Below are 24,158 nucleotides of genomic sequence, written 5' to 3'. Positions count from 1 at the left end.
TCCACCTCTGGGTGCCCAGCACAGGAAGGACATGGTCCTGTTGGAGCTGGTCCAGAGGAGGGACAAAATGCTCTGAGGGCTGGAGCCCCTCTGCTTTGGAGACAGGCTGGGACAGCTGGGGGTGTTCAGCCTGGAAGAGAGAAGGCTCCACAGAGACCTGATTGCTACCTTTCAGTACTTTAAGGGGGCTTGTAAAAAAGACAGGACAGAATTTTTAGTAGGGCCTGTTGTGACAAGACTGAGGGGGAATGTTATCAATCTAAAAGACAATAGCCTCAGACTAGATATAAGAAAGAAACTCACATTTTTTACACTGGGGGTTTTGAAACCCTGATACAGGTTGCCCAGAGAGGTGGGCATCCATCCCTGCTGACATTCAAGCTCACGCTCTGAGCAACCTGATCTAAAGGTGTCCCTGCTCACTGCACTAGATGGCCTTTAAATGTCCCTTCCAAGCCAAGCCATTCTGTGCTGCTGTGCACCAGCAAAGCAGTGCTGGAATAATGCTGGGGTGATGATGCTGGCACCTGTGTTTTGGTAGTTGTGCCATTTAGCTGTTGGCCAAGAGAGGATTGATGGGCTGCACAGTGAAGTCTGCAGAGAACAGTGTGCTCAAGGAGAAACAGGAGAGGAACATGGCTTCCAGTTCAGATAAATGCCAGCATTTTGCTGCCCATTCCTTGTTAAGAAATAAAGGAATGTCCTGAAGATCCCTTCAATGTGGGTGCACTATTGGCTGTATCAGTACTTGTGTCCTGCAAAACAGATGAGTTGTTACAGCTTCTTGCCCCATTTATCACTGGATAAAACCCAAATACTTCATTGCTCCATGTCTACTTTCTTCCAAGTAAAGGCAGATTTTGTTCATTCTTGAGTGGGACATATTCATCTGTTGACAAGCAAATTCTTCTTGCCATTCACACAATGTTGATTTGCTCTAATCGGATTGTAATTAAGACCTACCTCTCACTTTAATTAAGGTTGATGGATTGTGAGGCAAAGTGTTGCATAATTTTCCCTGGAGAGAGTTTTTCTCTAATTCAATGACATATGAAGACAGGTGTAGCCTACCATACTTGTGGCATTAGTCTCCCACTCTGTCCTTTTCTCTCACCCAAGGGGAGGATCGAGGTCTGCAGGTCTCATCTGTGCACAGAAAGAGTTAATATCTCACCCAGACCTGCAGATGCTCATGATGGTTTCTGCCGGGCAGTGGCCGAAGCAGTCACGGTGATGGATTTCAGGCCGTGCTGGGGCTGTGCCAAGATCTCAGGGGGCCCGGCCAGAACAGTCGTGGCTGTTCTGCCCCCATGGCTGGTCCCAGGCCCCTGCTCCCTTCAATTCCAGCTGCGGGCCGATGGCTTCCCCTCCCTGTGCCCGGCAGCCGCTGGGGCCACGCGGGCCGTGGTGAAGGGGCCTGGCCCAGCCCAGAGCCGCTCCCGGGGCCTGGCGGAGCCCGGCTCGGTGCAGGCCAGGCTGGAGCAGGGCCGGCCTGACCAGCACCCAGTTAACTCTTCACAGCTGGAAACAGCAGAGAGCTTTCCTGGGCTTGCCTGTCTTTAAAATGGGGATTTCACACAGGAGGATCCAGCTTCTAAATGGTTTCATAGGTTGTCAATTCTCAGAGCCAGCCAGCTGTTGGTTTTGCTAAGCACAGAGGAAGCTCTTGGCAGCCCCCTCCTAGAAAAATGGTTTGCATGGGTGGCTTCTTCCCTCCTCACCAAATATCAACTAATATAAACAAGCACAGACACTCAGGGTGTAACAGGAAGCAATTTTGAAGCAACTGTTTTAAAGCAAAATCAGTTATTAAGCACAGATTGATGTCACTCTCCCAGACCACTGGAGAGGGACAGTGACTCTGTCACCTCTCCCCTGGCCAGCCCATTCCAATTCCCAATCAGCCTTTCTGGGAAGAACTCCTTCCTATTGTCCAGCCTAAACCTGCCCTGGTGCAGCTTAAGGCTGTGTCTCCTTGTCCTGCCCTCCAGCAGATCCCCACTCGCAGCCAGCTTGGTGTCATCTGCAATTTGTGAGTGCTGGACTCGACCCCCTCAGCCAGACCCTCAGTGAAGATATTAACCAGGACTGGGCTCAGCACAGATCCCTGGGGACACCACCAGGGACTGGACACCAGCTGGATGCAGCACCATCCCCACCACTCTCTGGGCCCGGCCTCCAGCCAGTTCTGCAGCCAGCAAAGAGTGCTCCTGTCCAAGCCGTGGGCTGCAGCTTTTCCAGGGAATGCTGTGGCTCTCCGTGTCCAAGGCCTTGCTGAAGTCCAGCTCGACACATCCAGAGCCTTTCCCGCACCCACCAGGCGGGTCAGCTGGTTATAAAAGGAGATCAGGTTGGTCAGGCAGGACCTGCCCCTCCTAAAGCCACGCTGGCTGGGTCTGAGCCCTGGGCCATCCTGGAGGTGCCGTGGGATGGCACTCAAGGGGATCTGCTCCAAAACCTCACCAGGCACCGAGCTCAGGCTGACAGGCCTGCAGTTCCCCAGAGCCTCCTGCCAGCCCTTCTTGGGGATGGGCTCACACTGGCACCTCCAGTCCTCTGGGACCTCCCCAGTGAGCCAGCACTGATGAGGAGAAATGATGGAGAGCAGCTTGGGGAGCTCATCCACCAGCTCCCTCATCCCCCTAGCATGGATCCCATCCGATCCCGTCCACCTGTGAGCATCTGAGTGGCTCAGCAGGTCTCTGACTGCTTCCTCCTGGATTACAGGGGGCTCTTCTGCTCCCTGTCCCCATCTACCAGCTCAGGAGAACACTTGTCCTGAGGAAAACCTGTCTTAATATTGAAAAGGTGGTTTTATTTATTTAATGTTTATTAAATATTTAAAATTTTATGTTTATGTTTTATTAAATATTGAGGCAAAGAAGGGGTTAAGTACCTCAGCCTTTTCCTCGTCTTTGGTAACCATATCCCCTCTAAGGAATGGAGGTTGTCCATAGCCTTCCTTTTGCCATTAATGTATTTCTAAAAACATTTTTATTATCCTTCATAGAGGGATCCAGGTTAAGTTCTAATTGAGCTTTCACCTCTCTACTTTTCTTTCTGCATGACCTAATGACATCCTTAAACATTTCCTGAGTTCCCTGCCCCTCTGCCCAAAGGTGATTCATCCTCATATTTTCCTTGAGTTCCTCCAAAAGCTCCCTGCCCACTCAGGCCGATCATTTTCCTCACTAGCTCATTTTTCATCAGAGAAGTTCAGGCTGTTCCTGCTCCTTCAAGATTTCTTTCTTGAAGTGTGTCCATCCTTCCCGGAATGCTTTGATTTAAAAGGCTGTTGCCCTTAAAAAAATCAGTATCTGATTTGGTACTCCCCAAATCTGCATCCTTAATCAGCTGAAGTCTGCTCTTTGTAAGTCCAGTGTAGGAGTTTTGTTGATGCCCCTCCTTCTTTCACAGAATATTTCAAAACTCGATGATTTCATGGCCACTGTACCCCAGGCAGCCTCCAACCACCACATCCCCCAGCAGCCCTTCTCTGTTTGTGAACAGCAGGAGACAGAGCTTTCCTTGGCAGTGGCAAGAAAAGGAAACCTCCCCAAAGTGCAGCTTGGCAGGTTCAGCCTGGAGAGGAGGAGAAAGAAAAGTCCCTGCCAGGGTAGAATTTTGGTGCAGGAGGTGTCCCAGCGTGAGACTGGACCATGCCATGGCTGTGTGTGCCAGGAGCCGGCAGTCAGTGGGAGCCAGGGATGCTCCAAGGGACTTGGAGTTTTGCTTCTGACTCCTTGAGCAGCTCCTTCAACCTTCTCTCAGTGCCTGAGGGTCCTGGACTCAGCCCCAAATCCAGCCTGGGGTTCATTAAAATACAGAAAGCCTCGGGGGCTCTTTCTCTTCCTTCCACTGTCTTCAAGTCCAAGGCTTGTGCAGCTGCTTGGAGTCAGTTTGGAGTTCTGTTAAGGAGGAAGATTTGAAAATCTACCCTGTTTTATTTTTTTTACAATCAAGGGCGTATTTTTTTATTTTCTAGTTGAGAGAAGAGGTGACAGAAGCATTCCCCAAGTGATCTTGATGCTGAAAATCTCCTTGGGAGGTCTGGTCACAGAGAAGAATGAGCCCCTTGTGGGCTGCCCCTGTTTGGACAACCTGCTCCTCACCCCGAGCCTCAGCATGTCTGACATTGCCCACCTGGGACTGACATCCCAAAACATTGAAAATATTTATCTTTATAATTTTTCTTTATCATTAAAATCTAATTAATTTATAAAAATAAATATTTGAGTTTTATAATAATATTCTTCTGTATTTTTATAACCTAACTTTTATATTTATATGAAAGAATTGATCCATTTTTAGCAACTAAAACCATTATTGGTCCTTGGTTCAAAGTAACACAATTCCCTTCATTAATTAATTGATCAAAATTTCTCCCTCTTTATGCTAATTACTCCTATTTTTAGTCCTTTGATCATCTTTTTTAATAATTTTCTCAGACAGGGTAAAAGGGACCACTTTGGGGTCCATGGGGACTTTTCTGGGGAACATTTGGGGCAGTTTTGGGTCTGGGGAGGGAATTTAGAGAGAATTTGGGGGTCTGGAGGACACTTGGGGAGCCGGGTGGGCACTTGGAGGGGCACTTAGGGATTCTGTGGGACAATTCGGGGTGCGGGGGAGCACCTGGGGGTCCAGGGGGGCACTTGGAGGTCAGGGAGGGGAATCTGGGGGCCCTTCGGGGTCCGGGCAGGCACTTGGGGGGCTGTAACAGGGAATCTATGGGGCGCGGGGGATGATGGGAGTTGTAGGCGCCGGTATAATACGGTTTAATGGGGCCGCGGAGCATCACGGGAGTTGGAGGCGCAGCTCCAATGGATTCCAGTGAGGCGCGGGGCATGACGGGAGATGCAGTCCCGGCTGGAATAGCGCTCTATGGGCGCCGCGGAGCATGATGGGAGCTGTAGTCCCGGAAGTGGCTGGGAAGGCGCGTTTGGCAGTGTGGGGAAGCGCTTGGAGAAAACTTTTGCGTCCGAGCCGTGGCTGCAGGTGCTGGGGGCGAATGTATACGGCTCGGGAGCACTTGGGGGGAACCTGGGGAGCTGTAACCGGGCTCTTTAGGGCGCGGGGCACGGCAGGAGGTTTGGGCGCGGAACTGTGTTGTGGGATGATGGGAGATGAATTCCCAGCAGTGGCTGGAAGGGGAATCTGTGGGGTCGGGAGCATTCAGGGATCCAGGGACGCTTTGGGGGGTCCCGAACGGGCCCTGAGGGGGCACTCGGGGATCCTGGAGGGTCTGGGGGACACATGGGACCTATGGGGGGTGATGCCAGGGTTCTGGGGAGCGCAGGGCATATTCCCAGTTCCTCACAACCTGGTCTCAGTTTCCCCCTGCAGGCTCCTACTCACTGCCAGTATGATCCCAGTATGATCCCAGTATGATGTCAGTACACAGCCAGTGCAATCTCAGCCACTGCCAGGATGATCCCAGTCCACACCAGTCCCTGCCAGTGCTGCCACTCCTGGGATTCCCCCAGCCCTCTCTGTGTTCCCCCCTCCCGCATCTCCCCAGAGCAGCCCCAAGGGCTGGCAGTCCCCAGCCAGGGTCCCCAGCCAGCCCCAGGTTGGATCTGCAGCCCCCAATTTTCCCAGTTTCCCTCTCCTTTTCCCCGGGCCGGGTTCCCCCCATCCCCAGCGGGTGGGAGCAGCGGAGAGCCCCGCGCTGCCCATCCCGTCCTGTCCCGGCTCCATCCCCGCTCCTGCCGTGGGCTGTGAGGGGTTCGGGAACGGGGCACCGAGGGTGTCACTGCTCCTGGGGGAGGAGGAGGAGGGATGGAAGAGGAGGGATGAAGAAGGAGAGAGAGAAGGGATGGAAGTAGGAGAAGGAGGTGGGGTTAGGGAGGAAGAGGAGGAGGAAGGATGGAAGGGGAGGAGAGGGAGGAAGAGGAGGGACAAAGGAGGATCAGGGAAAGGAGAAGGAACCACAAGGTCAAGCACTCCCTGAATTCATAGCCCGGATATCCTGGGGGGGTCCCTGGGTTGGGTTCATTTTGGGGGGGGATGTTTGGAGAATGTGGAACTCCAAAGCTGAGCGGAAAATCCTACTTGGGGGGACTTTGGGGGGTCTCACCATCCCTAAGTGGGGAGATGGAAATGGGGAACTTTTCAGATTCCTGGCACTCCCAGCAGCCTGGGGATGGTAGGGACTGAGCAGACAAAGGACCCTCAGTACAAGCATGACTCCCAGCAGCTGGGACAGGGGGGAACCCTTGAACCCCAAACAGGAGAGACCAGAGATGGGGAACTCCTGGGAGGCATTTTCAGGGCTGAATCTTGGTGTTTTTTGGAGGTTTTATGGATTCCAGATGTCCGGTGACTTCTAGAGATGAGCTTGGACAGAGGGACCTGCAAACTCAATGTGCTCATCCCTTGTATTTCCGCAAACCAGGATTTTTCCTCCCCAAACCTTGGCTGGATGGAGTTGAAGGCTGTGAGGAAGAGGAAGATGCCCTGGGACACCCAGGCAGGTGAGGAGGAAGTCAGTGCCCCTTTCCTCCTCTCTCCTGCTCCATCTCCCAGCCCAGCATGGCCCCCGGCTGCAGGACAACCCCGCTGCCGACGCCGTCCTGCCGGGGACGCACTGGGGGGATCTCCTTCCCCTTCCCTCTGGCACGGAGGCAAATCCCATCCTCTCCTTGTCCTTCCTCCCCCAGACAAGGAGCTGAGGATGGAGACCAGGGAGGAAAAATCCCCACAGCAGAACCTTGTGGAAGAGGCCATTTTGAGCAGTTCCACGGTGCAGGAATCCAATGGGGAGGAAAAGCCCCAGAGATCCTGCAGGAGGAGGGGCTCCAAACCCATCCCGGGGTGCTCTGAGGAGGAAAGACCCACCCTGTGCCGGGAAGGCAGCCAGAGATCCAGCCGGGGCTCTGAGCTGGTGGTCTATGAGCAGGTTCAGGATGGGGAGAAGCCCTACAAGTGCTTGGAGTGCGGGAAGAGCTTTGGGCAGAGCAACAGCCTGATCCGCCACCAGATGATCCACACTGGGGAATGGGCCTACGAGTGTAGGGAATGTGGGAAGGGCTTCAGCTGCAACTCCCAGCTCATCATCCACCAGCGCATCCACACAGGGGAGAGGCCCTACGAGTGTCCTGAGTGTGGGAAGAGGTTTCGGATCAGCTCCACTCTCCTCCATCACCAGCGGATTCACACGGATGAGAGGCCCTTCCACTGCCCTGACTGTGGGGAGGGCTTCAATCAAAACTCCCACCTCATCAGGCACCGGCGCATCCACACTGGGGAGAGGCCCTATGAGTGTCCCCAGTGTGGGAAGAGGTTTACACAGAGCTCTCACTTGACCAAACACCAACAGAGGCACCAGTAAGGGAAGCCCTGCGAGTGCCCCAAGTGCAGGAAGAGCTTCGTGTGCTGCCCCAGCTCCATCCTCCATCAGAGGTCCCATGTTGGGCAGAGCCCTGATGACCCACGTTCCCAGTGATCTGTGTTGGGAACACACTGGGCTGGAGGTCGTTTTATTTTGTTTTCAATTATCTTTTGATTCATCTTCATCTATTTAAAACAGAGAAATAACAGAGTGGTAAAAATAAACAAATTCATCAAAGGCATCTAAAACCACATTTTACTTGTGCTTCAAGGGAATCTGGGAGATACTTCGGAGGATTTGGGGGTTGTGGGGTTATTTGGTGTAATTGTCTCCATTTTTGGCACTCAAAGAGACAAGTGGATTCTATCTGTCACCTCAAAACCTACCTATGCCACTGAATCCTACTCAGTCCCTCTCCAAAATTATTTAGTTTCACAGCCCCTCAGGGTGTGATGCCTTATGTTTTAGCTTTCATATTTTTCATATTCTGTGCTGCCTAGGTTTGTAGTTTTGAAGTTCATATTAAGTGTTAGTGAGCTCTCTTCACAGAGTAGGTAGACAAAACAATTCCTTTCCATGCTTGATACCAAGGACAATTGTTAGAAGTTTCAGGCCCAAAAGCATAAACAAGGGTGGACTGCAGAGAGAAAACAAGAAGGATGGGACTTGATCATCTGAAGCTGTAACTGGACAATGCGCCCCAATATGCAGATGGACCTAAACTTCTAAAAGTATGAGATCAGTTGTCCATTTTTGTGACCATTTTTGGTCCATCTTGGGTGTAGCCCTGGCCAGGCTCTTGCACTGCCCAAGGTGTATCTGTAACATGCTGGTCATGGGTGGGGTGACAAAATCCACAACTCGTGCTCCAGTTGCTCATCAGACAAAACAGCCTCATTTATTATTCAGAACTCACTTGAATACCAAGTTCAAATTTCCCAGGCTAGACAGCCATTGGCTGATACTTCCCTCCCTGCTCTGCATCCTGGCCAGTAGTGTGGAGTGGTTCAGATATGAATTAGGCTCACTAAATTAAATTTGTGCTAAAATCTATGGCTAAAGAGAATTTACTGCTAAATTAGATTTGTGTTATGTCTAGATTTACCTTGTCCAGTCCTGACCAGCTCTACTGTGACCATGTCGGAGAAGGGAGGCGCAGACACCAGGTGGTCGTCAAGCAAATCTCGTTTATTGATCCTTATACTCGTGTTTAAATACATGATTTAATTAGCTCATACATATTGCAAAAATATAGCTCATCATTGGTTATTTTGCTATTTACGTCACTACGAAACATAGCTATCTGCCTTTGCATTCTTGCGATTACCAGACCGTCCCTCTTCCTTCTTTTTCGTTCTGTTTACCACATTCTTGTTCTCCTCCCCACATCTCAAGGGCAATCCGGCCTTGACACTATCTCTGCACTAGTTATGTTTTATCTCTAGCAAGTTTGTACAGTCATGGCCTTTCTCGCCTAACCATTTTGCCACAAAAGTCTCCACACTTCCCCCGTTTTCTTTTTGGCAAGCGTTTTAGTACATCTGTCCCACACCTTAGGGTGGATAAACCTTACAAACTCATTTACAACTTTGACAACCCAACGCTTTGTAATAACAAGCGAATTAGGTTTACGACTTAATTAATTTACAACTTACAATCTAACCTTTTTCGATGATTTCATCATCTTTCTGGGCCCAGGCTCTCTTGTCAAGAATAGACTCACTATCTTGACCGCTGCTCCTTAACTCAGGGTATCTTTGCTTTCTTTTTGTCTCACTTTTCTTGTTCCTGGGTTTCGGTACCATATGTCGGGGTCAAGCAAGGCTGGTACCCTGGCTGGAACCAGCATGGGCGGCTATCCTCAGCCGCGCGGTCCATATTCCACTGTATCAATGTGATGGATGGCAATATGGCAATTTGTTGCAGGGAAACTTAACATTTTATAGCCTGGGGGTCACTGTGTTACTCCCATCTGCATACGTCACACCTGGGTGCTATTGGCTAATTGCAGGTTTTGCTATCTTAACAGAGAGGGGGTCTAGCAGCTTCCCGTTACAATCCCGAATTCTTCCGCAGCGCAATGCCCTAAACTATAACATATTCTCCCCTCTCTATGAATAATTAATTTGCTAAAATATAAGGTATATTAGTCTTAAAAATTCTAATGTTATTTTTTATACATACTTCTAAACACTTTGTCTTAAACTATTATCTAACTACTTTTAACACACGTGCTCTATATATATGTAGTCTAAGTGTGAAAGCAATTTGCTGAAAGGGTAAACACACAACTACAATTTGCTTTATATACAATTAAATGGAGTCTCTACACTTCTTAGATCTTCTACAGAATTTCTCCAGCACGATTCAGTCCTGGAACGTTCACTGCTCTCGTGATGCCAGCTGGCAGTTGATCGGTGACTGAGGGCTTTGATGTTCAAGTTGTTCTTCAGATCCTTCTAAATCTTAAAACAAAGGATACCTGAAAAATTGGTAAAAACACAACATCATAATAACAACATAAAATCTCTGTTGGCAACTGTCTATATAGTGTTCAGACACAACTGTGTCCTGACAGGTCCACTTCTGATCCATATCTGGAGTACCAAGGCTGTGTGATGACATCTCTATTCACTGGATCTCGTGTGTTCAGAGGCACACAGTCTGGTCAGATGGACAGGTGACCTTTTTGAACCTGCCAACAAAACACAAACACTTCTCTCCTTGAAGTTAATAAATTATACTAATTAAATGCTTGTGGGGCATCCATTTTCCCCCGTTTTTTCTTAAAAAAAAAAAAAAAATAAAAATGAGATGTATTTTTGTTATAAACAACAACATCAACACAAAACCATATACACAATTAATAAAAACTTATACTAGTTAAAAATTAATTAAATCTTAAACATTATTAATAACATATATAATATAAAACTGCTATTAATTACTAAAACACTGCACTAGCATCCCATAGTTAGCAAACAAACAGAAACAAAAATCAGTGAAGGATTGGATCATCACCTCCGGAAAATGACTCTCCAAGCTCACTTCAAAATTGATCCAGCTGTCATATTAATAGGGTCAAATTGCTGAGTCAAAAAGTGACTCAAATACTGATTTGGGACAGAAAATATTTGGATCTGTTGGCAAACATTCTATCCAGGTAAAGTCAAGGCTTGGCCAGGGCCTGGCTTTAAACTGGAAAGATGTCTCTTAACTCATTTCTAAAACAAGGTTCTCAATAGTAGCAGCTATGAGATGCTTACAGCATAGCAAACTATTTTAAACTTTACAATAATTATATATGACAAAAGAAAATAACAAACTTAACCTTGAAAAAATATTTAAGTTAGAAAACTTAACTTAAAAACATTTAAGCCTAAACATTATAAAACTTGACTATCCTTAATTTTATTAGCACTTAATCTATATTAAATGAAAACATAACTTAATCTTATTCTGTTACTATAAAAAGCAACTAAAAGTTTAATATATACTTTTTAAACACAATATAACAATAACATAAATTCACTATAAAGATTGTAAAGATGTAGCAAACACATCACAATTCTATGTCATCTAGCTTTGAAAATAACCCACAATAACTGCAAATGTTACTAAAAATACTTATTCATAATAGAAATTTGCCTAGTATATGTTTAAATTGGTTAGGATGTTAAAGTGTAGTTTTTCTAGAGAAAAACCACCACAACAACATGGGATTTGGCAAGTTGCCATCCAGCTTTTGTAGCACTTTTTAAAAACATTAAGTCCAATTTTTTAAACTAAAATCTAAAATCTAAATTGGTAAATATGCAGTTATATGTGTTAATATATACTTTAACTTAGCTTTGTCTTATACAGTAAAATTCTCTTGACTAATTATTTTTTAAATCACAAATCTCTTCTGTAGATAACATTAATTAGAAGAAGGTTTTTTTAAAAGCTATAAATTACACCATATTTTAACCTTGAGTTCTAAAACCAATTTTTGCAAGGCAACCCTGTTAATATTTACCTTAAACACTTTTTTTTTTTTCTTAACTTTTAAGGAACCACAATAATTTCTATAGTAAAATCCTAAAAACTACAATTGCATAAACTCACAATTACTTAAAACACAAAATTAACTCTACAATGGTATATAAAAACATTTTGAAAACCCAGTAAATCACGACTCTGCAACAAACCAGGCACCGTCCCAGTGCCCCCCCTCGAGAGAGGGAGCGGGGGGGTGGACGGCCCGCTCTGCTGCTGCTGCAGCTCTGCTCTTATCTTTCTTCACATTCTCCACATACTCTCGCAGCGAGGAAAAACGGAGAGAAAGAAAAAAAAGCCTCACAAAGTTAACTTTAACAAATGCAGTTTTTTCTCTCAATCTCTCTTGTTGTTTGCTGATAGAGGAAAAAAAAAAAAAAGGGCATGATTATGCAAAAGCAGGCGATTTTACACGAAAAGTCTCTCACGGCCAGGTGCTAACAACGGCGATCAGAGGCCTTGGAACTTTTCTTGCGTTGCTTCTACCCCCAGGGTGCCTTTGTTCCCTGCGCTCACCTCGCTCCCTCATATCTTCCTGGTTCGGGTGGAAACCAGTCTAAATCTGGCTTCTTTTCTTCCAGGGTGGTAAAGATGGAACTTAAATAAGATAGCAATGTTAAAAATGACTCCAAAAATGAAGCAAATAGTTTTGGATGTATCACATCCTGCCATAACTGAACAGATTCTGTTTGTTGTTTCAGCGTTCCCTGTGGAACTTTTTTCTCATTATTTTCTTTTCCTATAATTCCCTGTAATGGATCACCTGGTCCTCTTTGAACTGCAACTGACTCTTGAACTAAAGCTTGCCAATGTGCGTTAAACAGCAGCTGCTGATGTTAAATAAACATCAGTTTCACAATGCTTCTACAGTCATTGACAGTTAGCAAATGCGTATCAAATATATAGTCTATCATTTGTTTAGCTGGTTCACTCTTAAATCCAAATTGACTCACTGTCTGTCACAGCTGAGCTAATAACTTCTAATCAAAAGGTGTATAGGTCCCTAACTGAATAGCTTGTCCTTGTTGGTTTACCCCCGGGGTATAAACTACAGGCAGAGCCCACGTCCTCGCCGCTTCCACGGTGACTTCATCCCCACTCTCTAGCCCATGCTTAGCCAATGCGTTCCATGCTTCTCTCCTCTGTCTAGCCATTTCCTCCCACAGGTCACTCTCTGCCCCAGGGACAGGATCTGGCTCTGGCGGAGATTGTGAACTACGCATTCCAGGCTTAACAGATTGGGCTGAAGGGTCCTTAATATCAGAGGTGGCTACGACAGGCACTTCAGCGTCCTCTGTGGACTCAGTGAGAGGGGGCGCCGAGGGCCAAGCACAATCATCTGTGCCCAAACTGCTAGAAGCAGGTATAATTATTTGAGAGACACTTGGCGCTAAAGGTTCATGATCTCCATACCGTGCATTTCTTTTATAGGCTTCTACTGCTTGCTGAGCCGCTCTTTTTTCTGCCTGATGTTTCAATAGAGTATTATGCACAACTCGCCAAATTTTTCTTAACTTTGTTGCTGTTTTATCTTTTTCTAAAACTGCTTTACACAACACATCTCTTAACTTACGCCACTCACTCAATTCATGTACTGTGTGCGGGTTGGAAAAACAACCCTTCGCGTGACCCCATGTTAGCAATCCCGGTACGTCTTTTCTAGGATTTATGTCTCTAACCCCTAGCTTATCTAATAACCCCAAAAATAAATTATATGCTGCTTGCCTGTCCATTTTTGTCGTCAGCGCTGTTGCACCTTTCCGGCTTCGGCAGCACGTATGGCTCAAGACCACCGATGTGATCCTTGAGGGTGCTTTCCCTTCGTCGTTTAGCACCGACCCGGGTGCATCGGGCCCCAACACTACTTCACCGACCGTGGCGCGTTCTCTCCCCCGCTTTCTTTTCAGCAGGGGGTCGACGTCGGGGTCACCATTTGTCGGAGAAGGGAGGCGCAGACACCAGGTGGTCGTCAAGCAAATCTCGTTTATTGATCCTTATACTCGTGTTTAAATACATGATTTAATTAGCTCATACATATTGCAAAAATATAGCTCATCATTGGTTATTTTGCTATTTACGTCACTACGAAACATAGCTATCTGCCTTTGCATTCTTGCGATTACCAGACCGTCCCTCTTCCTTCTTTTTCGTTCTGTTTACCACATTCTTGTTCTCCTCCCCACATCTCAAGGGCAATCCGGCCTTGAGACTATCTCTGCACTAGTTATGTTTTATCTCTAGCAAGTTTGTACAGTCATGGCCTTTCTCGCCTAACCATTTTGCCACAAAAGTCTCCACATGACCATACTGTGACAATTCACCCTTTTTGGTTAAATTAAAAAATAGAAAATGCTCTCTGTTACCCTATCTGCAAGGGCCCTTTGCAGACATGATAACAGGGACAGCATGGGTTTAATTTGAATGAAGTTTTCTAGTTAACTTGACACAATTAATTCTCTTCAGCAAGCAATATGCTTTGTGTACTAAATTGAGTTTGCAACACTCCCTTCCAGGAGCTGGCAGACAGGATCACAATCCTTTAAGCTAACAAGCCACAGGTTAACTACTTATAGTTAAAAGTTACAACTTAATATTAAAAAACAAGAAAGTATTTAGAACTGAGATTATACGTGAACTCTTTAAACAAGAAACAAAAAACATTCAACATTTAGAACCGTGAGAAAAACCCAACTTAGCAGAAAAACAATTTGTAAACAAACAGTTTTTAAATGAACTGTCTTTCCAAGAGTCTGATTTTCATGTTGAATAAGTTGTTCTGGTTACTCTTCTTTAATCTGCTCCGTCACATCCGTAGAGGTGCTGTCAGGAGGGTGTTGTTTGTGCCCTTTGGCTGTATGTTCAACTCTTTCACATCGGTTGCAGCTTGCATTATCACTTCTTTGTCCCTGAGCTGTCCCCTGTGGAATGGGCTGGTGTGGACAGTTTATTTTCCCGTGGCCTTGTTGTCCACACTTGTAGCAATGGGGTGTGAGTTTAACAGCAGCTGTAATAGAATTGGCTAGCATATCCATGTGATGAGATCCAGTCCCAACCTTAGCACATGCTGTAATCATCTCCTCCAGAGATGGATTCTCTTGAGGTAATGCATCTATAATTTTTCTACAGTCTTGGTTTGCATTATCTCGTGCCAATTGTAGCATTAATTGACCCCTTGCTTCACTGTATATATAGCTCATGGGGGTTTTGTCTTCTACTTGAATAGCTTTGGGTTGGCACTGACAAGTTGGTAATTTTTGTTAGAGCTCACATTGCTAAGTCTTTCACTTGTGTTAGAATTGCAGAGTTCAAGCAAGCCTGGGTTTGGGGATCTTCTGATACTGCTGAATGATTTATTGCATGAACAGCCTTAGCTACTTTGCTTTCTGGGGTCCCACCACACATTCCTGCCTCTTGTTTTTCAGTAATTCCTGTTAAAGTGCCATGTGCTCTTTCCACAATGGCCTGTTTTATTGTTATTTGAGGAACGCCAGTGTGGTGTGTTACATTCCAGGGCTGCAGGAAATGTTTTGTTTTCTGTGAGATGTGTGTTGTTTTGATGCTATGAGGGATGCTCAGAACAGCAAAGGCTGACTGCCAGTGTGCAATGGCATCCCGACCCTTTTCTCTTGTGTGTTTTATAGCACATATTGCTGATGAAAGGGTATCTATGGATAAATGTACATATTTTAAATGTCTAAATTCAGGGATGTGTGTGACATGGTTTTGCCAGATTTGTAAGGCACGCAGTCCACAAGGGTTTGCTCCCATCTGCAGTGGTGCAGTGTGGCCCTGGTGTCCTGATGGGACACTTGTGGTTGGGTTCTTTTTCCCCCTTGGACTGAAGATTGACGAGAGAGAGGCAGTTTTCTCTTGTTTGGACTTGGTTGTTTATTCTTCTTTTATCTCCATTACATGTATACAGGGTACAAGGAGCTACAAGCAGCTATGTGCACTAAGATAGAAAGGTGCAAAATGACTAAAAAAGATCTTCAAGGTTTTTTTATATGTTCATTTACCCAATTAACAAATGCCAAGGAAATTATTTTTCTTAGTGACCCAATGACACAACACTTGTGTGCTGCACTGCAGCATTCTTTATCCAATCACCTACTACTACCCAAAAACCTCTAGAAGAAGATGAAGAAGAAAGAAGGACAAGAGACAACACCCTGAATCCTCCATCTTGTCCTCTATTTTCTAAACTAGTTTAAACTCCAAACTTTAACTTCTTCATGCAGTGACATAAGAAATCTCTTTAATCTACACACTTACACTACTCGTTTTTCTATTAACAGTTGTTTTCATGGTGTTATATGAAATTCAGAGTTTTCTTGGATGTCAGAGCCAGGCATCAGAGATAAGGGCACACTCTCAGTGCCTGTGATTACAACAGTAAATGAAGTTGAATATTGTTAAGTGTTATTCCACTGTTAAATCCTGAAGTCATATGTTATAAGTTAGCTTAAATACTGTTAAGTGCTTTTGCTAAATTGTGATGTTTGAGGTATAAATTAAGGCATAAGTGAAGTCCTGTTAAGTTTGAGCTCTGTAAAGCTCAAACACACACACACACACACAGAGAGACGGTTCTGGGTTCATTTCTGGTTTAGTTGCCTGGATTTTGTTTGTTTTTGTTGTTGCTTTGTTTCCTTGCTGTGCCTGAAGTGCCCAGTCAGGAGCAGAGTGACTCTTGCCAAGGAACTTTGTGCTGCTGGTGCTTAATATTAAATCTGGTTTTTGCTGCTCCCTTGCTGGGGATTTTTTAAGCGCTCTCAAGCCCTCGTTGGTGACAGGGTGAAGGAGCCCTGGCCCAGGCTCTGGCCCTGGGGGACACAGGGGTGCTGCCAGGGGTTCCCTGTCCCCCTGTCCCATGCCCCACAGACCTTGGGATGTCCCACAGCCATTCTGTGATGTCCCAGTCTGGACTGTGATGTCCCAGCCCCTCTGAGATAACAGAAGCCACTCTCTGATGTCACAGCCTTCTCTCTGACATCACACACTCTTCTCTCTGATGTCACACAGCTGCTCTGTGATGTCACAATCTGCTGTCTGATGTCACAGAGCCGCCCTCTGGGATTGTGGTGTCTGCTCTGTGACCTCACAGCCCACTCAGTAATGTCACAGCCCACCCTGTGGTGACTCTTTGATGTCATACAGAAACTCTGTGATGTCACAACCCACTCTGTGATGTCATGCATTCAACCTCTGATGTCATAGTCCTCTCTGTGATGTCACAGCCCACTAAGTGATATCACCCAGCCCACACTGTGACGCCACACCCTGATTTCTGATGTCACACAATCCCCTCTATGATGCTGTAGCTGCTCAGTGACCTCACACAACAAACTCTGTGATGCCACAGCCCCATCTGTGACCTCACACAACCCACTCTGAGCTGTCACACAGCCCCTTTCTGACATCACAGCTGCTCTGGGGCTCCAGGACACAGCCACAGAGGTGCTGCTGTGACACAGCCCCCTCTGGCACATCCCACAGCCCCGGCCAGTGCTGAGCCCCTGGCAGCTCTGTCTGGGCCTGCTGGTGTCCCTGAGCTGCCCTGGCAGGGCCCCAGCCCTGCTGGGCTGTGCTCAGGAGCTGCTCCTGGCCAGAGCTGTCTCTCTGCAGCGCTGCCCTTGCCAGGAGCTGCCTCTGGGCCAGGAGCCCGGCCCAGCTCAGCAGCACAGACACAGCACCAGCACTTTCATCACCCTCTCGGGCCTTTGGGGCTCTTGGCATCACACTCAGTCCCTCAGAGTGCTCCAAACACTTCTCAAGAACTCCAAGTCAGATGGAAACACTGAAGTTTCTTGTAGTTGAAATGAGAGACATGAGTGAGAAAGCGTCCCCAGGTTCCAGGTAGAGCAGAAGACTGGAGGCCCTGATGGCAGCTGGGGACAAGCAAGGGAAAGGTGTCTGTGGTGCTGAGCAAAGCTGGATGTGTTTCAGGAATGCCAAGGGCCAAGGGCTGAGCCCCAGCCCCTGGCAAGGCAGATGCTGTCCCTCCCTCATTGCTCAGGGCTCTTCCCGGGGCACTGGCATGTGGGGATGTGCAATGCCAAGGGCAGCACCATGGGGCGGCCCCTGCCAGGCTGCTGAGCAGGGACAAGGAGGCAATGAGGCCCCAGGGCTGCCAGGGTCACTTGTCCCCTGCTGGCCTCAGGCTCAGGGCCCTCAGCCTCTACCTGCTGCTTATGTGATGAGGCCTCCAAACCTGATCCTGAGAGCTTTTTGGGTCTTCTGCATGGTCTGTGAAAACGGAAACACTGGTCAAAGTGATTTTCTTCCAAATCTTGCAGTGACAGAACAAGGATGAATATCTTTAAAGTGAACCAGAGTAGATTTGGTTGTTTTTAGAAGGAGGAAATATTGTACAATCAGAGTGGCACAAAACTGCAACTGCTTTTGCAGACAAATGTATGCCTCATACCAGGATTGCTCCAAGAGCAGCAGCATCTCTGTTCCACCTGACACAGTGAAAGCCCCTCCCGTCCCAAGGATGGAATTCCTGTTGTGTGGGTTCTCTGATGTGCTGGGTGACCTCACAACGCTCCTGGCCAGAATGTCTGCTGAGGGCCAGCCAGGCTGCTGCAGTGGCACTGACCTCACAGCCATCACCACTGCAGCCATGTCCCCTGGGCCTGGCTCTCCCCTTTCCTCTGCCCCTGCCTTGTCTCTGCTGCCATGAAGAGTTGTTTCATTATTATCTTGTCCCCAGGGTTCTGGGGCCGATTGCTTCCCAGTCAGGCTCCTGGAGCAGCAGTGGCTTTTCACAGCCCAGCCAGAAATGAGCCCTGAAGCAGCAGCTCTGCAGTGCTGGCCACCAGGCCGGGGTGCCAAGGGAGCCTTCTGGCCATGGCCTGGAAGCAGCTGCTGCTGCCAAGGTGCCTTTGGTGCCTCAGGCTGTCCCTGGCACAGCTCCCAGCACGGCACTCTGCACTTGTGCCCGAGCCCTTCCCTGGGTTGGGGCTGGCCTGGGGCTTTTCCTGCAGCGGGATCTGCCCTGGCCATGGCACAGGAAAGGCAGTTCCTGCTGGAGCAGGAGGCTGTGCCTGGAATGGGCTCAAACAACTCCAGCAAGGCCCTGTTCATTTCAAAATTGCTTCCTAGAGCACTATAGTCTAATAATTGTTATAGCTCCTCTAGTCTGGGGTAAATAACTCTTTTTCTTTATTTACTCTGTGGTGTAAATAAATCATGTTCAGAATTAGTCACAGTTGTATTTGTATAAATATATCTGATATTCCATTGTTAATCGTGTGGGACAAATTGCATTACGGTTCAATTCCACCTGTCCAATATTTACACATAAAGTTTTGACAAACTTGGGCTGGGATTGAATCCAGCTGCTCCCAGTCTCCTCTCTTAGAAGGAATTTAAAAGTGTAGGTGACCTAGAGCAGTTTGAGGATCCCTGGTGGCTGTTGGGTGTCATTTCTCCACCTCATGACTCAGCAGGAGTTTCTCTAATGAAGAAATAAAGCTTTTGCCTGAAGCTCCCACTCTGCCCATGACAGGAAGCCCTGGGAGTGTCTGTGACATCCCGGCTCTTTGGCAGCCTGGGGACTCCTGGGATGTCACCGTGGAGCCCTCGGGAGTGTCTGTGACAGAGCAGTGCCTTTGCAGCCCAAGGTCCCTTGGGATGTCACCATGGAATTGCTGGGACTGCATCTGACCACACGGCTCTTCAGCATCCCAAGAAACCCCTGAGAGGTCTCTGTGGAGCCCCTGTCTGTGCCTGTGACATTTCAGCTCTTGAACAGCCTAGAGACTATTGGAATGTCCCCATGGAGCCCCTCTGAGGGCCTGTAACAAATCTGACCCTTGGTAGACAACCATCACCAAAACCTGTTGCTATGGTCTGTTTCTATGGCAACCATCACAGCCCCTGTTGCTATGGTCAGTCCCTTGGCAGCTCCATGGAGACCCCATGCCAGGGGTGGTTGCCATGGACACCAGCTCAGGCCTGGAGCCAGATTCTGTTGCCATGGCAACCATTTCCAGTCCCATCCCCAGGCTCATGGGATCACAGAGCCACAGAATTGGCTGAGTTGGGAGGGACCCATGGGGATCCTCCAGTCCAACTGCTGGCCCTGCACAGGACACCCCAACAATCCCAGCCTGGGCCTGGCAGCGCTGGCCAAACGCTGGAGCTCAGCCAGCCCTGGAGCTGGGAGCCTTCCCTGGGGAGCCTGTTCAGTGCCCCAGCAGCCTCACGGGAAAAACCTTTTCCTCACATCCAGCCTAAACCTGCCCGCCTCAGCTCCAGCCGCTCCCTCCACTCCTGTCCCTGGACACCAGAGGGAAGAGGTTCCCTCAGTCCCCAGCCAGGGACCCGCTCCCAAGGCTGCTGCCATGGCAACCAGGCCTGGCACCAGCTGGGATGCTCGGTTTCCACGGGCTGGGCTTCAGGAATGGGATTACCCAATTTCCTGTTCCTGCTAAAACCGTGCTGCCGCTCTCTTCCCTCCCACCTCCCATGGAAAGCAGAAAAGGCAAAGATCCCATTCTGGGATAAGAACAATTTATTGAGAAGAGCAACGGGATAAGGAACAAACAGGAACAGAAAAAATTTGGATAACAGAAGGGATAGCAAAATTGATTCACAGGGAAGACTAAAATGCCACCAACTGGCTCTTCCTGGCCACATATTTCCTCCTGCCAAGAAAGGACACTCTTATCCTCAGGTGAGAGAGAGGGAGTCCTTTTCCTGCCCCTGGCAATGACCTGAGATGGGATTGAATATAATGAAAGGGACATGGTCAGAGCCTCATGTTCTTTGAACTCACATCATGTCATTACCATGGGCAGGAAAAGGTACAGGTGTCTTCCCAGCATGGATCACAGGGAACATGGATCACCAGGTCTCTTCCCAACGTGGATCCTCCAAGGGGGAATGAAGCTGGAGCAGTGCACAAAGCTCTTCCTGCACTTGGAGCACTCGCAGGGCTTCCCTTACTGGTGCGTCCGTTGGTGTCTGTTCAAGTTAGATTTGTCTGAGAAGCTCTTCCCACACTGGGGACACTCGTAGGGCCTCTCCCCAGTGTGGACGCGTTTGTGGGTATTGAGGCGGGAGCTGCAGCTGAAGCTCTTCCCATATTCCCCACAGTCATAAGGCCTCCCCCCAGTGTGTATGCCCCGGTGGGTGATGAGGGTGGAGTTCTGCTTGAATCCCGCCCCACAGCCAGGGCAGTGGAAGGGCCTCTCATCCGTGTGAATCCGCTGGTGCACGAGGAGATTGGAGCTGCTGTGAAACCTCTTCCCACACTCAGGACACTCGTAGGGCCTCTCCCCAGTGTGGATGCGCTGGTGGATGATGAGTTGGGAGCTCCATCTGAAGCCCTTCCCACATTCCCCACACTCGTAGGGCCATTCCCCAGTGTGGATCATCTGGTGGCAGATCAGGCTGTTGCTCTTGCTGAAGCTCTTCCCACACTCCAAGCACTTGTAGGGCTTCTCCCCATCCTGAAGCTGCTCATGGACCACCAGCTCAGAGCCCTGGCTGGATCTCTGGCTGCCTTCCCGGCACAGGGTGGGTCTTTCCTCCTCAGAGCACCCCGGGATGGGTTTGGAGCCCCTCCTCCTGCAGGATCTCTGGGGCTTTTCCTCCCCATTGGATTCCTGCACCGTGGAGCTGCTCAAAACAACCTCTCCCATGAGGTTCTGCCGTGGGGATTTTTCCTCCCTGGTCTCCATCCTCAGCTCCTTGTCTGGGGGAGGAAGGACAAGGAGAGGATGGGATTTGCCTCCATGCCAGAGGGAAGGGGAAGGAGATCCCCCCAGTGCGTCCCCGGCAGGACGGCGTCGGCAGCGGGGTTGTCCTGCAGCCGGGGGCCATGCTGGGCTGGGAGATGGAACAGGAGAGAGGGGGAAAGGGGCACTGACTTCCTCCTCACCTGCCTGGGTGTCCTGGGGCATCTTCCTCTTCCTTGCAGCCTTCTTATCCATAGGGCCAAGGTTTGGGAATGAGAAATCCTGGTTCGGCAGAAAACAAGGAATGAGCATATTAGTTTGGAGGTCCCTCTGTCCAAGTCCCTCTCAAGAAGTCACCCTGGCGTCTGGGGTGTCTTTGTTTGTAAGGAAAGGTGTTTGCTAATAAAAGCAGAACCTTCCTTGAAATTGATAAAAATGTAAAGCAACAACCCGTTCCTAATTATTATAATCTTGATATCAAAGCCCTCTCAGATAAAGATATAGGAATAGGAATAATAGTTGTTTTCTAGAAAGGAAATTGAAAATGCATCACTACAAAGAAAAAAACAACAAAAAAACAACACTCTGAGAGAGTCAGTATACAACTGGACACCCTGTAGGTCAGGACGCTGGTAGCAGTCCGATTAAATGGTGGCTGCACTCCTCCTGGAGTGACAGATATGGTTCTGTTTTATCAGTGATCTTGTAGAAGGGTGTAGCTTACCTCTGAAGTTCCGGTGCTGTAGATGGGTCTGGTCTCTCCTCTGGGAATCCAGTGGAGAAAGGCTGCCTGTGGTGCTCTGATTCTCAGATTATATCCAGTCAGGAATGCTTGGCTCCTTCCCCTGGGTGGAGCATCTCACAATGGGATGATGTCATTTTATCAGTCCTGCAGTGAGACTCAATGGCCCATTACCAGAAGATATCCCCCTGGAGGGAGGATGGGTGGTGAAAGAGATAAAGAACACTGCCCCACCTGGTTTTAACAGCTGGCCCATTAACAGAAGACATCCCCCAGTTATGAGGGATGGGTGATGAAAGAGATAAGGAAAACTGCTCTACCAGGTTTAAACAGATGGTGAAAGAACACATACTTTTGGTTACATCATGCATTTCAACCCAGGACATGGGGTCCATAAAAACTTCCCAAACACCAAGATTCAGCCCTGAAAATGCCTCCCAGGAGTTCCCCATCTCTGGTCTCTCCCCTTTGGTGTACAGGGTTTCCCCCCATCCCAGCTGCTGGGGGTCCCGGTTGTACTGGGGGTCCCCTGTCTACTCAGTCCCTGCCCTGCCCAGGCTGCTGGGAGTGCCAGGAATCCAAACAGTTCCCCCCATTTTCATCTCCTCACTTAGGGATGCTGGGTCCCCCCAGTATCCCCCCAAGAGGCATTTTCCACTCAACTTTGGAGTTCTTCATTCTCCAAACATTTCCCCAAAAAAAAAACAACCCCTAAGGATATCTGGGCTGAGCTCCCCCTCCCCGGTCACCTGTGGGATGGGGGGTGATGATCCCACAGGTGGTGGGCTGTGAATTCAGGGAGTGCTTGACCTCGTGGTTCCTCCTCCATTTTCTGATCCTCCTTTGTCTTTTCTTCAGGCTGAAGAAGCTGCTCCAGGAGTCAGAAGCAAAACTCCAAGTCCCTTGGAGCTTCAATCGGCCCCACTGAGGGCAGGGACTGCCAAAGGCTCCCCAGGGAATGGTGAGAGCTGATCCTGGAGGCCAGGATTGCCGGGAGCCAAAGGCTCTGAGCAGGGAACTGCAATGCTGAGCAAGCCCTGGCTGGGTTGGAGGAAGCAGAAAGGCCAAGCCCTGAGCCCAGGCCTGGCACAGCAGGGCCTGTCCCTCACGGGTGGCTCGGGACTCTTTGTGGGGCAGTGGGATGTGAGGGGCAGCAAGGACAAATGCCATAAACCTGTGTGACACTCCAGATCCTTATGGAACCAAGGGGCCAGTGTTGCACCATGGTAAGTTGTGGATCCAAGGGGATCATTGTGGCACTCTTGGGCCCATGGAACCAAGGGACCAGTGGGACACTCTGGGGCCTCATGGAAACAAGAGGCCACTGTGAGCCTGCAGGGCTGTAACACCCCAGAACACTTCAATGCTGGTGGTAACCAAAGGTTCTTCTGCTTGAGTTTGGTGCACAGGAGAAACACCCACCAAATCTTCTCAACATGGACAGATGCAAAGAATATTCTTGGTAGGAAGGGACCCACAAGGATCATCAAGTCCAACTCTTAAGTGAATGGCCCCACAAGGATTGAACCCACAGCCTTGGTGATACTGGCACCATTCTCTAACAACTGAGCTAAAAGGTCAAAATGACACAAAATTTACCTGGCAAAATATAGACAATCAAGGAATTTTGGGAAAGGGTTTAATACAGCATCCAATTGAACATAAAACTCTTACCATAGCATTAACTTTGCAAACTTAGCTCATTTAACCTAAAAACTGCTAACCCTTAATGTTTTGGGTAACATTAAGATATCCAAAATTAATCCAGGCACATTGCATAAGAAGGGGAATAAAAAGAGACCAGAAACACGTAAGATCTACAGAAAAACACTTTCAGGATGATCCCAGTCACTCCCTCTACAGTCCCAGTCACTCCCAGTAAGATCTGTTGTACCCAGTCACTCCCAGTATGGTTCCAGTCCCTCCCAGATCCTCCCAACATGATTCCAGTCATGGCCAGAGTGACTCCCTGTCACTCCCAGGGTGGGCCCAGTTGCTCCCAGTCACCTCCAGCATGGTTCCAGTCCCAGGCAGCACCTTTCCATTCACTCCCAGTATGATCCCAGCTAGTGCCAGTAGGATGCCGGTATGACCCCAGCATGGGCACAGCTGCTCCCAGGATTATCCAGTGTGGTTCTAGTTGCTCCCATTTACCTGCACTGTGGTTTCACTCTCTCCCAGTCTATCCCAGTTGCTCTCAGTCACTCCTCAGGTGTTTCGAGGCTGATCCCAGTTGCTCCCAGCCACTCCCAGTCACCCTGAGTGCAGTCCCAGTTGCTGCCAGTATGGTCCCAGTCTTGCCCAGCATGGCCCAGCTGCTCCCACTGTGATCCCAGTAGGATGCCAGTTGCCCTCAGGA

At 48.5% G+C, this 24,158-nt stretch overlaps 1 pseudogene; it reads left to right on the top strand.

Moving 5' to 3' along the window:
- Positions 1-7,359, top strand: part of LOC131586383 (zinc finger protein 850-like) — a 434,360-nt pseudogene extending 427,001 nt beyond the window's left edge.
- The last annotated feature ends 16,799 nt before the right edge of the window (positions 7,360-24,158 follow it).

The sequence above is a fragment of the Poecile atricapillus genome, chromosome 19, assembly GCF_030490865.1.
Source record: "Poecile atricapillus isolate bPoeAtr1 chromosome 19, bPoeAtr1.hap1, whole genome shotgun sequence".
Classification (NCBI taxonomy): domain Eukaryota; kingdom Metazoa; phylum Chordata; class Aves; order Passeriformes; family Paridae; genus Poecile; species Poecile atricapillus.
The sequence above is the reverse complement of the archived record's forward strand: the minus strand, read 5'-3'. Positions and strand labels throughout refer to the sequence as shown.